Source organism: Chelmon rostratus, chromosome 22 (assembly GCF_017976325.1).
Source record: "Chelmon rostratus isolate fCheRos1 chromosome 22, fCheRos1.pri, whole genome shotgun sequence".
NCBI classification, from domain to species: domain Eukaryota; kingdom Metazoa; phylum Chordata; class Actinopteri; order Chaetodontiformes; family Chaetodontidae; genus Chelmon; species Chelmon rostratus.
Window position 1 is genome coordinate 2,329,828 of NC_055679.1, and position 528 is coordinate 2,330,355.

Below are 528 nucleotides of genomic sequence, written 5' to 3' on the forward strand. Positions count from 1 at the left end.
AGTATTTTTATACAAATAAAATGTAATAACTATTTTCGTGATAAGTAATAAAAAAACAAGCTACAAGCCAAGATTTTGTTCATAAGAGTCTGAATCTGTTCAGCAGCTACCTTCAGAGCTGTAGCTGTTGATGCAACACAGAATCTCTTTAGTGCAATTTGAACACAGCTGCTTGAAAAAGCCCTTCAGTTTTATCCAGAAGTCCTCCTGATGAAAGGTCAAGACATATCATGCATTGGCCGGGAATCGAACCCGGGTCAACTGCTTGGGAAGCAGCTATGCTCACCACTATACCACCAATGCTGTGATGGAGACCATTTCAACACCATTCAGAATCCCAATTTCAGCACACAATGAACAATTTCCAGCACTGGACATAACATTACATGCTCGACTGAATCTGAATCAACCAGCCACATTGTTTTTTGCTCTCTGTGCCCTCCTCCATTTTATATGTGGCTCATCTATGTTTATACATAACTCATTGTTCCAACATACACCCATCTCACACTGGAATAAAGGGAAGAA

At 39.8% G+C, this 528-nt stretch overlaps 1 non-coding gene across 1 annotated transcript; it reads right to left on the bottom strand.

The window, feature by feature from the left end:
* Positions 1-231: 231 nt before the first annotated feature.
* trnag-ccc lies at positions 232-303 on the bottom strand. Its single transcript has one exon. It is a non-coding gene; the product is annotated as a tRNA-Gly (tRNA).
* Positions 304-528: the final 225 nt, after the last annotated feature.